Below are 14,811 nucleotides of genomic sequence, written 5' to 3' on the forward strand. Positions count from 1 at the left end.
TTCTACAGTCCTGCATTAAGGGGAGACACCTGTCTGGGCACCATCCGTTTCTGCTCACGGCCAGATCTCATGATCTAGCACGTGACAATCACATCCTGGCAAACCTCCTCACCTGGGATATGCTGTGCTTTGCACATAATCAAGACTCAATAAATATTAGTTTAGCTGGTTTAAATATATGTGTGTGTATATGTTGAAACGTATTTATGAGGAGATCCCTGCCAAAACAGCAGATGGGGAACTGTGTAATACACATAAGAATATAAAACAAGGGAAGAGCAACAGAAAACCACTCCATTGTTAGAGTAATTCTACCTCCAATTAAACTTGGAAAATAAACTGTCCACTTCCCAAGAGGATGTCATCAGGGTTTTCACTTGCAGACATCAGGGACTAGTTCTCACACACTCTCCCCATTCTCTTCTTACCTCTCTGACCATCCTTTTTATTACTTTTATATAAATGTATCCATTTTATTTATTTATTTTTGGCTGCGTTGGGTCTTCGTTGCTGTGCACGGGCTCTCTCGAGTTGCGGCGAGCGGGGGCTACTCTTCATTGCGGTGCACGGGCTTCTCATTGCGGTGGCTTCTCTTGCTGCGGAGCACGGGCTCTAGGCACGCGGGCTTCAGTAGCTGTGGCTCGCGGGCTCTAGAGCGCGGTCTCAGTAGTTGTGGTGTTAGTTGCTCCGCAGCATGTGGGATCTTCCCGGACCAGGGCTCGAACCCATGTCCCCTGCATTGGCAGGCGGATTCTTAACCACTGCGCCACCAGGGAAGCCCTGACCATCCTTTTTAAATCTTCATTGTTAAGCTTCCTCATCTGCCTGTTTCTCCTGTGCTGACGTTCCTGAGGTTCCAGTGCTAACCTCCTGCCCCCTCCCCGCACATGCTCTTCCCGGTAGGCCCAGCCAATCCTGTGGCCTTTGTGGCCATCTATGTGCCTATATCTCCCCAATGCATATCGCACACCCAGGTCATTCCCCCAGAGCTCCCCTCCTGAACACCCAACTGCCCATGGTCATCTCCACCTGTGGGAGGTTCCCTCCGTGGGGACACCTGTTTCACTTTAACCACTTTTAACCCCTGGCCCCTCGTTATCTCCTCCACAGCCTCTTGTTTCTGGGGTTCCCTGGTACTTACAAGACAGCTCAAGCTCTCCTGCCTTCTGGGTGTCCATTTGGCTCACAGGAAACTCACATACCTTGGCACCAGAAAGGCTGCTCTACTCTGCTCCCAAACCCACTGAAATAGGTGGAGAGGCTGGATGGGCTCCATTAGCACATGTTCAGCAAGGGAAGGGGATTCCAGGCTCATCACCAGGCAGCCCCCTCCCCGCTCTACGAGCACCTCCACTTTGGTTTGGGGACCCAATGCCCCACATTCCACGTGGTGCTACAGAAAGGGGTCAGGTACTGCAGCTCACCTGGTAATGACAGCATTCACCGGGCCACCTACCAGATGGGAGACTTTGGGCAAGTTACTTCACATCTCTGTGCCTCGGTTTCCCTAAGCTTGAGATGGGGACCATAACAGCGACTACCGTGTGGGGTTGTAGTGAGATTGAATGAGTTAGTATTTGTAAAGCATTTAGAGGGATGCCTGGCACATAGGAAGCACTTCACTTAGCGCTTCATTTAAGTCAACGAACAACAAAAAAAATGCAAGCAGGAATTTTTGTTGAATAAACAAAAGAATGAATAAATGAAAGAATGAAGGCAGCCCAGCAGACCTGGATTCTAATCTCAGCCCTGCCATGGATGTGCCATGTGGTCTAAACCCTTGACACTCAACAGTGTAGTCTGTGGACCAGGAGCTTCCCTGGAAGCAGAATCTCAGGCCACGGTCCAGACCTACTGGTCAGAATCTGCATTCTAGCAAGATTTCCAGACGATTCACATGCACGGTGGAGATGGATGGAGAGAGCAGCCCTCATGCCCGACGTTGCTACTCGTCCTCCCTCACTTCTCCGTGCTACAGCAGAGCAGCGTAGATCCGTGCATTCCTCCAGGAGGGCCCTTCCAGGTTGGCGAGGCTTTGGGCTGCATAAGCTGAGACCACCACAAGCCTTCGCCTATCACCCCGGTGGAGGGTCTCAAAGAGCTCAGTCTGCTTGGAACAGACACAGCCCCAAGCAGGCGCATGGCTAGGTCTCTTTGGGAGTCTGATCACATATGGTCCATGGAGAATCGGTTCTTCTCTGGGTACAAAGGCTGGGAGTGAAGGGGGCCAACCTTCTGGTGCATCAGCCTCCTAACTGGTCCTCAAGCCTTTCAGTCCATTCTCCACACTGACGTCACGGTCAACTTTCTGCAGCAAATCTGACTGTTGACCCTGCTCCTCCTCCCCTTCCAGTGACTCCCCATTGCCCTCAAGATCAAGTTCAAAGCCCACCAGCCCCTTCACAGCTTGACTCCAACCCACCTCTGCAGCCTCTGTCCCTCTACAGCCTCTCTGACACATTTCAGGCCAGCTACATGGAGGAGCCATTTGCTATGCTCTTTCAGGCCTGTGGACTTGCGATGAAGGATAGGATATGAAGAGCAGAGAAGAGTGGAGATGCTCCAGGCTGGACAAAGGTGGCAGAGGCGTGAGTTTGGAGTACGGTGGATGTATTCAGGGCCCGACACTTTGGATGTGCTGTACTCATTGACCAGAATGCCCTTTCTTCTCTATTTCCGACTGATAGGCTTGGCCACATCCTTAAGATTCAGCCCTGCTGTACTCACCTCTCTAAAGCTCTTCTTAATCCATCCAGGTAAAGATGAAGTCTCCCTCCTCTGTGACCAGGAGCATTCTGTGGACAGGTCAGTACCACCTGATGTATGGCAGTGTCCTTTACGTACACGTGGCTGTTTCTTCACTAGACTATTGAGGCAGAGACTGTAGCCCCAGATTCTAGCCTAGTGCTCTGCATGTTGTGGTGGTCAGTGTTTGCTGATATGGAGAATGGCTCCGTCACTTCCTTTCCTTCTCCTGAATAATTCAATATGCCCCAGTAGACGGGGTTGACTCGAAGGATGACTCAAGGACAACTGGAATATCTAAGAGGCTAGGGCCTAAGGGTCATATAGACCAACATCGTTATAGTACAGATAAGGGAAAAAGAGCCCAGAGATGTTAAGCAACTTACCCACTGTCACACAGGAAGTTTATAATTCAAACCCAATTCTGCTCTCAGGAGTTTTCCCTTTTCTTTTCAACATTTCAAATATATTCTAAAAAATTACATATACTCATGGTTTTAAAAAGTTAAATACTCCAAAAGCGTTTCTAGTAAAATCAGATTCTTGCTCCTTTCCCTGATCCTCAGGCTCTCAGTTTCCAATCATTGCTATGCTAATAGCAGTTCATTGCTATGCTAATATTTGTATATATTTGTACACACACACACACACATATATATATACACATATATCAGACTTTCTGTTAATATATATGCCCATATATGAGATTCACCAGCTTTTACTTATACTCACAGTAACAAATATAGACCACAATTTTTCAAACTATGGATAATGATGCATTAAAATGTTATCAAATCAATTGATCAGGTCAGCATAGGTGTGGTCTTGTTTGTTTTGTTTACTGAAAAAGAATGAAATGGGATGGAAGAGAGGCTAGGACATCTAATATGGAAAGATGAAGTATTGTGCCATGACGCTTCTGTTTCAGTTTTTTTTTTAATCAAGCCTGTGGAGGTATAATTTGCATATAATAAAAATTCACTCTTTTTTTTTTTTTTTTTTTTTGCGGTACGCGGGCCTCTCACTGCTGTGGCCTCTCCCGCTGCGGAGCACAGGCTCCGGACGCGCAGGCTCAGCAGCCATGACTCACGGGCCCAGCCGCTCCGCGGCATGTGGGATCTTCCCGGACCGGGGCACGAACCCGTGTCCCCTGCATCAGCAGGCGGACTCTCAACCACTGAGCCACCAGGGAAGCCCAAAATTCACTCTTTTTAAGTGTGAAATTTGATGTGTTTTACCAAATACATTCAGTCATGTGACCACATCACAACCAAGATATAGGGCGTTTCCACCACCCCAGAAAGTACCCTGGTGTTTCTCTAAAATCAATCTCTTCCCCCATCTTCAGCCCTGGCAACCACTGATTTGCCTTCTGTCAGGAGAGTTTTGCTTGTTTCCACATTAAACAGTTTGTGTTCTCATATATATTCGTAAGCTCCACGATGGCAGAGATTTTTTTTTTTTAATCTGTTTTACTCACTGCTGTCTCATCAAGGCCTATTTCAGTGTCTGAAAATGTGGTGGTTACTCAATAAATATCTGTTGAAAGAAAATGAATGAAAGAACAAACCAATGAATGAATGAACGAACGAACCAGTTTGTGATGTAAAATATAGTTCTTACAGTGAGTTATGGTCAAAAAAGTTTGGAAGTCCCGGCTGTAGACGATGCCATAGAGTCCGTACATTTGGAAACTTGTTCCATGTCATTTTAGAGCTGTCACATTGCTTCTAAAGGCTTCAGAGTATTTCGCTGTAAGAGTACACGGTACTTCTCTATCTGGTCCCCTGTTGATATACACAGCAGTTATTTCCAATCTTTTTCTACTAATAATATCCTTATACATATGTCACTAAGCAAATGTGTGCATGTATGTGTAGGAGAAGCTCTGGAACGTGATATTGCTAGGTCAAGGGTTAGTGCGGTTTTTATTTTGCGAGGCATCGCTAAATGGTCTTGCAAAGAGGTTTTCCCGTATTGCACTCCCCCAGCAATGCTGCAGAGTGCTGGTTTCTCACCCTTAATGTGTGAGCAAACGTCTTTTTTTTTTTTTGCCAGCTTAATAGGTAAATAGGGCACCTTGTAGGAGTTTTAGTTTGCATTTTTTTAGCAGTGAGAATAAGCCCCCTTTCTTGTGTTTAAAGGCCGCTGTTATCTATTTTTCTGTGAACTTGGAACTCTCTGCTCAAACCCTTTGCTTTTTCCTTTTGGGTTGTTAGTCCTTTCCCTTTTTCATCTGTGGGAATTTATGTAGGTCTTAAGGAAATCAGCTCTCTGTCTGTGCCTCACATGTTGGAAACATTTTTTTTCAGCCAAGTGTGTTGTTCATCTTTTGGCTTTATAGTCATTTTTGCAAGGCAGAATATTTTAATTTTATGATATCATATGTGTCAATCTTCTTTCTTATATGGATTCTGGATTTTGTGTCATGTTTGAAAAGACAAAGTCCTTCCCCATTTGGATATTATTTAAATAAAATCTCCATGTTTTCTTTTAATACTTTTATGGTGAGGGGTTTTTTTTCCTTTTAAATCTTTGCTCCATCTGGAATTTATTTGGGTATGAGGATCTAAGAAGGAATCTAAACTTTGTTTTAGATGGCTACCATTTGTCTAAACATAACACCATTTATTAAATAATCTCCTTTTCTCCCACTGATTTGAAATGTCCTCTTAATCATAAACTAAATTTCTATGAATATTTGGATCTATTTCTGTATTTTTCACACTGTTTTATTGGTCTGTCTATTCATGCACCATTACCAAACTGCTTAATTTATGTTAGCTTTATAATATATTTTAACGTCTTTCAGGATTAGACCACCTTTTATTTTTCAGAATTTGATTATTCTCATCTATTTCTTTTTCCACATAAACTTTAATATGTTTAATTCCAGAAAAAAAATCCTATTTTTCAACTGGGATTATGCTCAATTTAAATATTAATCTAGAGACCGTTGGCAAATGTGTAGTATGCAGCTTCCTCTCTTACAGATATTTATCCATTTATTCGCATGTTTGTGTATGTTCTTTAGTAGCATCTTCAAATTTTATTCATTGACATCTTACACATAACCTGATAACTATATTCCTGGATATGTAATCTGTTTGTAGCTATTCAAAATGGACTTCTTTCTTCCATTATATTTTTCTGTCTGTTTCTTATTTTGGAAGATACTGACTTTTTTACCCAGACATCTTACTGAATTCTATTGTTGGCAGTGTTTTCTAATAGAATATCCTGGGTGCTGTGAGTATAAAGTCATATCTACAAGTAATGTCACCCTCTGCTTTAATGTTTACTGCTCTTATTTCTTTCTCCTTTCTGATCACATCAGCTATGCCTTGGGACTATTGTCTGGCAGTGACAGAGATCGTGGACTTATGTTCCTAGGTAATGGGGCTGCTTCTGGGGTTTCATGGTTAAGCATGTGTTGTGTGTGTGTCCTCACTCCCCCACAATGTCCTGTGTGTGCCCCCGTTGTTTTTACAGCTGGGACTGAGGCAAGGGTGGCCCTAGGGAACAGAGGGAGAACAGAACTGATGCAGAAAATGAGCAAAGTAGGTGGAGTCCATGTCTCCAGCCCGGGGACCCACAGAGACGCCTGTGTCTCCTCTCTCCTCCTCTTCCAAACTCTCAGACGGCCCCCTCCCCACACCATGGCTCCCCACACCCAGCGTCTCACCCCTCATCGTGAAAGCTCACTGGAGCTCAGATTCTAGTCCCAGAGCCGGTGCTGTCCACCTGAGCCTCAGTTTTCTCATCTGTAAGGTAGACTCCTACTCATCTGCTCTGCCTACTTCCTAGGGTGGACACGAAAGCAGCAAGGCAACCCTGAGGAATTTAGGCAGCTGGTGGCCCTCCAGCCACACACATTGTCCTTGTGCTGATGACTTCATCTCTCCAGCCAATGGAACCTGAATAGAGTTACGTGCATGGAGAGAGATGCTGCGGGACCGTTTCCTTTCAACTCCCTCCCGGGCTTACACAACAGGCTCTGAGGACCAGGGTGAATCTCCAGGCCCTGCAGCCCTGGCTCTCAGCTCCCGAGCAGAACCCTGCCCTTCCCAGGGAAGGATAATAAATGGCAATGGCATTGCCAACCGCCTCCCGACTGGGACCTCCAAGGGCAGAACTGCTTTTTCCAGGTCAGGCTGGCCAAGAAGAGCCTCGACAGCCAGGAGGGAAAACTTGCTATGGCCAATGTCAATGTCTGTCTGCCTGTCACTGCCAGTCGGGCAGCAAATGGGTCTCTGCAGGGCCAAGGGTCTGCAATCTAGGCAGCCACTTCCAACTTCCAAAAACATTTTTCTTTTTTTTCCCAACAATAATTATAATAGATATTTATTTAAAGTAATACATTTACAGCCCAGATAGTTCTACATTGTACATTTCAGGTTTAACCAGCTTCATAAAACTACTTTAGGACAGCTGCATCCACAGATTTAGACTACATGATTATTTCTTTGCCCATTCTTCTCTCTCTTTTCTCTCCCAAATAACCTCTTTCAGATATGGTTCAAGGTAGAATTTATCCTCCTCATATTTTGTCCACTGCTCTTTAGGCAAGATCAGCTGCCTTATGGTCAAGTCCAGTGCTCTCTTAATGTGAAACACTGTGTCATTATAAACATTCTCAGGAAGCCTCCTTATGGCCTCTTTTACATCGCCATTCTTATATATTGTATCATCTTGCATTAAGCCCAGTTTATTGAACCCAGAAGCATCGAATACCCTCCAGCCACTTGCTTGATGCCGCAATGGGCAGGCCTGCTCACCATTTTGACCCAAGACAGAAGCATTGCCTGCTGGGTAAGTCCTAGAGCCAAAAACATTTTTCAAAATACACTGACAAACAACAAATTGGGAAGGGAAAAAAAGATGTCGACCACAGCTGTGAGTGTAAAGAACGTGGTCCTAGAGCAAATTGATGAGGCAATCGTTAAGATCCTCAATGGGTTAAGTGGACAATTTCCAGAAGAAACGGCCAGCAAACATATGAGTTCTTTTTTTTTCTGCCTTCTTTCTACTCATTCATCGTTTCTCAGCCTTCTGTGAAGAACACTGATGTTACTTTGGCAACCACAAAATAATTATTTTATTAATCTAGACGGCTACTTCGAAAAAGGCCTACGGCTTCTCCCTCGCTGTCGTGTCCTACAACAAAACAGCACCTGATGTGCACCTGAACATCGGAAGCTGACAGATACTCGGCACGTAGGTTGGGAGCCACCCTGGGCACAAAGGGGAGGGCCAGCGAGTGGGAGCCCAGGAGGAGCAGAAGACCCAGAACTGTGAAGGGAAGAATAGCGGTTATGGGTCCAGGGTCTACTGTCAGATGCCCTAGGTTTACCTACCAGCTCGGCTGCTTAGCAACTATGTGACCTCGACCGGCACACTCAGGCTCTAAGACTCGTTACCTTGCCCGTAAATAGGGGGCAGTTGTACACGCCTTTCAGCCTTGTGAGAAGTCTCTGAGGTGATGTATGGAAGGGAATCAGCACTGGGTCCTACACGTGGTCAACATTCAAACAATGTACGATTTAATTTGTGTCGTAACGATAACTGAAGAAGGCTTCCTTCTGGAGTAGGAAGGATGGGATTTTAGTCCTATCTATCAGATGGGACACTATCAGATGGGATTTTAGTCCTCGTCTATAGGACTTACTGTGTGACCTTGGGCAAGTCACATGACTCCTGGGTCCCAGATGATCTCTGAAGCCTCTTCCAACCCGGACATTCTGAATCTTGTTCTTAGACCACCGCTATTGGCCTGCTTTGGGTTCAGTGGGATCCCAGCCCACTTTCCTAGTCACTGTCCTCACCCAGATGGGATCCCATGGCACCTTGTGGAGATCCCGTAGTTCATAGCCGGAGACTCTGATGGTGGGAAGCTCACCCACGGGTCGGCCCTCCCTTCCCCAAGGAAGCCAACTTCTTGTTTGGGCCTCTCTGCCATTTCCATGGAGACAAGAGACAGAGCAGGAGGGTATTGAAAAGTCCTTCCTTCAGGAAAAGGTTCCTCCCCTCCCCCGGGAGCCCACATTGCAGTGACGCACTTTCCTGCATCCACTGAAACCAAAAGGATTTCCCATCCCACAGGCCTCTGGGCTATTCTGGGGAAAGGAAACCAGGCCAGGTGGCCCCGTAGAGGCGACGCCCTGGGGAGCCAGTCCAACCCAAGTGCAGCTCGGCCTGTGCCCTGGAAGCTTTCTTCTGAGTGGCTGCCCACCCCTCCGCTCCTGCAGGTACCTGCTTGCTCTCTGGATATAAGAGGAATTTTCCACAATCCCTGCTCTGGGAGCCAAACCCTCAAGCACCAGAGGACAAAACCTCACAAAGAAGGCCTGGAATAGGTTGTCTCTTCTCTTAGCAGAGCTCAGACTGCTAGCCCCACACATCCAACTGGACGAGGTGGGACTCACACCTGTGACACCATTTCCAATGCTCCAGCCTCGGAAGCAGTGCCCACCTTAGGAGAGCCCATATCAGCAGGATCATCTGGTTGGATGCCCTTCCTGCTTCTCCTTCCCGCACTGCCGGGCCCTCCCTAAGTGCGGCCCCCTCAGATGCCCGGGGCCACTGTGTTCCCATCAGGGTAGCACAGGCGTTGGATGCTTTGCTTCAAATACCAATTGTGCCACATACTACCTGCATGATGTTGGGTGAGTCATTTACTCATTTGAGTCTCTATTTTCCCATCTGTAAAATGGGGAGAATAAAAACTACATCATAGAGTTTTATGTATTCAATGAATGTTTCCTCAGGGCTTACTCAAGGGCTAAGATTATTGCAGGTGCTAGAGATACAAAAGTGAGCCAAAATTACCCTAATTCTTGAGAATTAACAGAGACGACGCTTGAAAAGTATATCTTGCAGACTTCCATCTCTAACTACGGTATTTTGTAACACACCAACCCTCCTTCAGAGAATAGCTTTAAAATCTGAATTAAACTACAAAAAAAATCGTTTGAAAGCATTGGACAAGGGTTCTCCACCTTTGATGTATGTAAATGAGCTTGTTAAATCAGTTTCTTGGGCTTCATCCCCAGAGATTCTGACTCACTGGGTCAAGTTCAGGTGCATGAGTTTGCTTTTCTAACAAGTTCACAGATGATGAAAATGCTGCTTATCCGAGGAGTGCTCTGAATTATATGGCCAGAGGAGAGCCACCGAGGTACCCAGGATTTGAGAGGTCAAGATGCTAGAGAGAGGGGAACACCCTGCAGTGAGCCTGACGTTCTAGACTGCTCTTTCCCTTGTGTTGTAGGAAAAATGTGGTGAGAAGACGGTCATGTCCCAGGTCTCAAGTCAGTCCCTGGGACGGGCCACCAAGTGAGGATCCCTGGCTCCACGCAGGAAAGAAGTCAATAGCAAGCCATAGGGCTTCCCTGGTGGTGCAGTGGTTGCGCGTCCGCCTGCCGATGCAGGGGAACCGGGTTCGCGCCCCGGTCTGGGAGGATCCCACATGCCGCGGAGCTGCTGGGCCCGTGAGCCATGGCCGCTGGGCCTGCGCTCCGGAGCCTGTGCTCCGCAACGGGAGAGGCCGCAGCAGAGGGAGGCCCGCATACCACAAAAAAAAAAAAAAAAAAAAAAAAAAAGCAAGCCAGAGTAAAGCGAAAGCAGGTTTATTTAGAGAGATACATACTCCATAGACAGAGTGTGGACCATCTCAGAAGGTGAGAGACGGCCTCAGGGCACGGGGTCATCTCTTTGGAAAGTGAGCGTGGCTCTGGGAGATACACATTCCATGGAGAGAATGTGGACCATCTCCAAAGGCAAGAGCAGCTGAGGGACGGGGGTGGTTAGTTTTTATGGGCTGGGTAATTTCATAGGCTAAGGAATGGGAGGATTATTCCAACTATTTTAGGGAAGGAGCAGATTTCTAGGAACTGGGCCACGGCCCACTTTTTTGCTTTTTATGGTTGGCCTCAGAACTGTCATGGCGCCTGTGGGTGTGTCATTTAGCACATGCTAATGTATTCCAATGAACGTATAATGAGGCTCAAGGTCCACTGGAAGTCAAATCTTCTACCACCTTGGGCCAAGTAGGTTCTAACTGGTTTTTGTGGTATCCTGTTCTTCTTAATGGTTGTGTCATTCTTTTAATGGTTGTGCCCTACCCCCTTCCTTCCTGTCTCATTGAGCATCTGCCAATTTTATTTTTTTTATTGAAGTATAGGTGACTTACAATGTTGTGTTTAGTTTCTGCTGTAAAGTGACTCAGTTATACAAACACATTCTTTTTCATATTCTTTTCCATTATGGTTTATCACAGGATGTTGAATATAGTTCCCTGTGCTATACAGTAGGACCTTGCTGTGTATCCATACTATATATAATAGTTTGCAACTGCTAATCCCAAACTCCCAATCCTCCTCTTCCCCACCCTCCCTCCCCCTTGGCAACCACAAGTCAGTTCTCTATATCTGTGAGTCTGTTATTATTTCATAGATATGTTCATTTGTGTCATATTTTAGATTCTACATATAAGTGATATCACATGGTATTTGACTTTTTCTTACTTTGCTTAATATGACAATCTCTAGGTCTATCGCTGTTACTGCAAATGACATTGTTTCATTCTTTTTTATGGCTAATATTCCATTGTATATATATATATATATATATATATATACACACACATATATATATATACATACATATATATATATATACCACATCTTCCTTATACATCTATCTGTCGATGGACATTTAGGTTGTTGTTTCCATGTCTTGGCCATTGTAAATAGTGCTGCTATGAACATAGGGGTTGCATGTATCTTTTCAAATTATAGTTTTGTCTGGGTATATGCCCAGGAATGGGATTGCTGGACCATATGGAAACTCTATTTTTAGTTTTTTTTTTTTTTCTTTTTTCTTTTTTTTTTTTTTTTTGGTTCGGGGGGACCGGGGCACGAACCCGCGTCCCCTTCATCGGCAGGCGGACTCTCAACCACTGTGCCACCAGGGAAGCCCTATTTTTAGTTTTTTGAGGAACCTCCATACTGTTTCCCATAGTGGCTGCACCAATTTACATTCCCACCAACAGTGCAAGAGGGTTCCCTTTTCTCCACATCCTCTCCAGCATTTATTGTTTATAGACTTTTTAATTATGGCCATTCTGACCGCTGTGAGGTGATACCTCATTGTTTTTTTGATCTGCATTTCTCTAATGATTAGTGATGATGAGCATATTTTTATGTGCCTATTGGCCATCTGTATGTCTTCTTTGGGGAAATGTCTATTTAGGTCTTCTGCCCATTTTTCAATTGGGTTGTTTGTTTTTTTGTTATTGAATTGTAGGGGCTGTTTGTATATTTTGGAAATAAAGCCCTTGTCAGTCACATCATTTGCAAATCTTTCCTCCCAGTCTGTAGGTTGTCTTTTTGTTTTGTTTATGATTTCCTTTGCTGTGCAAAAGCTTATACGTTTGATGAGGTCCCATTTGTTTATTTTTGCTTTTATTTCTATTACCTTGGGAGTCTGACCTAAGCAAACATTGGTACAATTTATGTCAGAGAATGTTTTGCCTATGTTCTCTTCTAAGAGTCTTATGGTGTCTTGTTTTATATTTAAGTCCTTAAGCCATTTTGAGTTTATTTTTGTGTATGCTGTGAGGGTACATTCTAGCTTCATCTATTTACATGTGGCTATTCAACTTTCCCAGCACCATTTGCTTAAGAGACTGTCTTTTCCCCATTGTATATTCTGGCCTCCTTTGTCGAAGATTAACTGTAAGCATCTGCCAATTTTTAAGCCCTGTGGAGCTGACAGACAAAGTAGAATGCAGCTGTTGAGTTTTCACCAGTGTCACGGCCCTTGGGAGACAGAAAAGTGAAGTGCAGGGCGACCAAAGTAAACAGGGTGTGAGGAGCTAATACTCTGCAGACAAAAATAACTGCAGAGAAGTGACCCCCACATTCTGGACATCTTTTCCTTGTGTTGCAGGAAGGGGGACCCCTTCCAGGGCCCAAGAGTGGGCTCTTGTCTAACACTTGGAAATGAATTGTCTGAGGAGACACACGTGCTGCCAGAGCAAGAGACTTTATTGGGAAGGGGAACCCGGGTGGAGAGCAGGAGGCTAAAGGAACCCAGGAGGACCCCTCTGCCACGTGGCTCACAGTCTCGGGTTTTATGGGAATGGGGTCAGTTTCTGGGTTGTCTCTGGCCAGTCACTCTGACTCGGGGTCCTTCCTGGTGGCGCGTGCATCACTCAGCCAAGATGGATTCCAGCGAGGAGGATTCTGGGAGGTTGGTAGGCCATGTGGACTGGCGTCTCATCTCTCCTTCTGACCTTTCCCGAATTATTCCGGTTGGTGGTAGCTTGTTAGTTCCTCACTCCTTACCAGGACCTCCTGTTGTAAGATAAGTCGTGCAAGTGGCTACTATGGTGCCCGGCCGGGGCGGCCGGTTTCAGTCAATGGTTCCCCTAACACTTGGAGACATTTTCCAATTCCAGTTCCCTCCAGCCCAGGCCACATGCCTCTTGCCTTCTCTGTAGTTCTGTTAGCTCTGTCTGAGGATCCACTCACGTGGGGTTCCCATCCACATGAGCACAGAACTGAAGTGCAGTGGATTTAGTGTACCACCAGGCACTCAGCGGGTGCAAGCCTCTGGATAAATTATGCCCCTGGGAAGTGTGGACCAAGAACTGCCATATCGGTAAACAAAGGATGTTGCAGCCATGAAATCATCAGCCACTGCGGCCACCGACTGTACACCCTGAGGGGACTCAGGATGGGAAAGAACAGGATACTGGCCCTAGATAGTTAAGGTGTACATCCAAGGAATGATTTCAGTGAACCCAGAATTCTTTCACCTTCCCACACGTAGAAAGCACTAAATTCATTAACCTGAGATGTCTGGTTTTCTTTAATTAACAGTAATCTTTTGATGTTCTGACCACCTAGTTTTGTTGCAAAAACTCCTATACCTATCCTGGCTCTTCCCTTTCCTCGGAGTACTCCCTCTGAGGGATCCGAGGCTGTACCCCAGGCTTAAGTCCTTATCAAGTCCACTGAATGAAACATAATTCTCAACTTATAGCTTGTGCATTTTCTTCTGTCGACAGAAGGGTCCTGCAATACAGCCTACGTGGTTGTCCTGAATTGAACAAATAGTTTCACTTTGCAGTGGCTAGTGCAATATTGCCTCTTCTTGTGTTCTGTCCACAATGCTAGCGGGTTTCTGCTGTGCCTCATGAAAAAGTGAGACTTTTCCTCTCTGCTATCACCATCAAAATTTGCCTGTTTCTTGTAATAATAATAGCCAACATTCATTTACCGCTTATTTCGTTCTAATTAATGTTCTTAGTGCTTTGCACATTTTAACCCATGGAAGCAGCACAATAATCCCATAAGGTAGGCACAAGTATGACCCCTATTTACAGATAAGGAAACTGAGGCACAAAGAGGTTTAAGAATTTGCACAAGATGTCACAGCTTGTAAGCAGGAGATCTAGAACTCGAATCTGGGAACTCACTGCAGAGTCTGTTTTCTTAAACACTAACAGAGCCTCTCAGAGCATTACTTCCATATTTCAGTTTAGGAAGGGTTTGAACATCAATCTTGTTATCTGAGCCTAAACAGCAGCCCTGCAATACATACATGGGGAACATAATGTTATCTCATTTTTAAAGTGGGGAAATTTAAGACCCAGAGAATATTAGGAAACTTCCCCAAATCTCAAAAGCTAGCAAGCAGCAGAGTTGGTACCAGAAAGCAAGCCTTATGGTTAGTAATAAAATAACATCATTAACTATGTGTCAGACACTCTGCTGAAATCTTTACATGAATCATCCACTGTAACTCTTACAGCAATTCTGTGAGTTGTTAGTTCTCCCATTTTAGAGAAGGCAAAACCAAGATGCAGAGAGATTTAGTGAGGTCACAAGTTGACAATCAGAACTGACGTTTCTGGTAACAGATTTATTGAGATACAATTCAGACACCATAGAATTTGCCCATTTAAAATGTATGATTTAGGGCTTCCCTGGTGGCTCAGTGGTTGACAGTCCGCCTGCCGATGCAGGGGACACGGGTTCGTGCCCCGGTCCGGGAAGA

General features: G+C 45.3%; 1 pseudogene; it reads right to left on the reverse strand.

Annotated features, from left to right (window-relative positions):
- Positions 1-7,203: 7,203 nt before the first annotated feature.
- Positions 7,204-7,526, reverse strand: LOC102974932 (cytochrome b-c1 complex subunit 7-like; annotated as a pseudogene).
- Between the last annotated feature and the right edge of the window lie 7,285 nt (positions 7,527-14,811).

This window comes from Physeter macrocephalus, chromosome 15, assembly GCF_002837175.3.
Source record: "Physeter macrocephalus isolate SW-GA chromosome 15, ASM283717v5, whole genome shotgun sequence".
In the NCBI taxonomy this organism is placed as follows: domain Eukaryota; kingdom Metazoa; phylum Chordata; class Mammalia; order Artiodactyla; family Physeteridae; genus Physeter; species Physeter macrocephalus.